Here is a 271-nt window from a genome sequence, read left to right on the forward strand (position 1 = left end):
ACAGGCCCCTGTGTCCAAGTGTTCTCATTGTTCAATTCCCACCTATGAGTGAGAACATGCAGTGTTTGGTTTTCTGTCCTTGCAAAAGTTTGCTCAGAATGATGGCTTCCAGCTTCATCCATGTCCCTGCAAAGGACATGAACTCATCCTTTTTTATGGCTGCATAGAATTCCATGGTGTGTATGTGCCACATTTTCTTAATCCAGTCTATCATTGTTGGACATTTGGGTTGGTTCCAAGTCTTTGCTATTGTGAATAGTGCCGCAATAAA

Source organism: Hylobates moloch, unplaced genomic scaffold, assembly GCF_009828535.3.
Source record: "Hylobates moloch isolate HMO894 unplaced genomic scaffold, HMol_V3 SCAFFOLD_1, whole genome shotgun sequence".
NCBI classification, from domain to species: Eukaryota; Metazoa; Chordata; class Mammalia; order Primates; family Hylobatidae; genus Hylobates; species Hylobates moloch.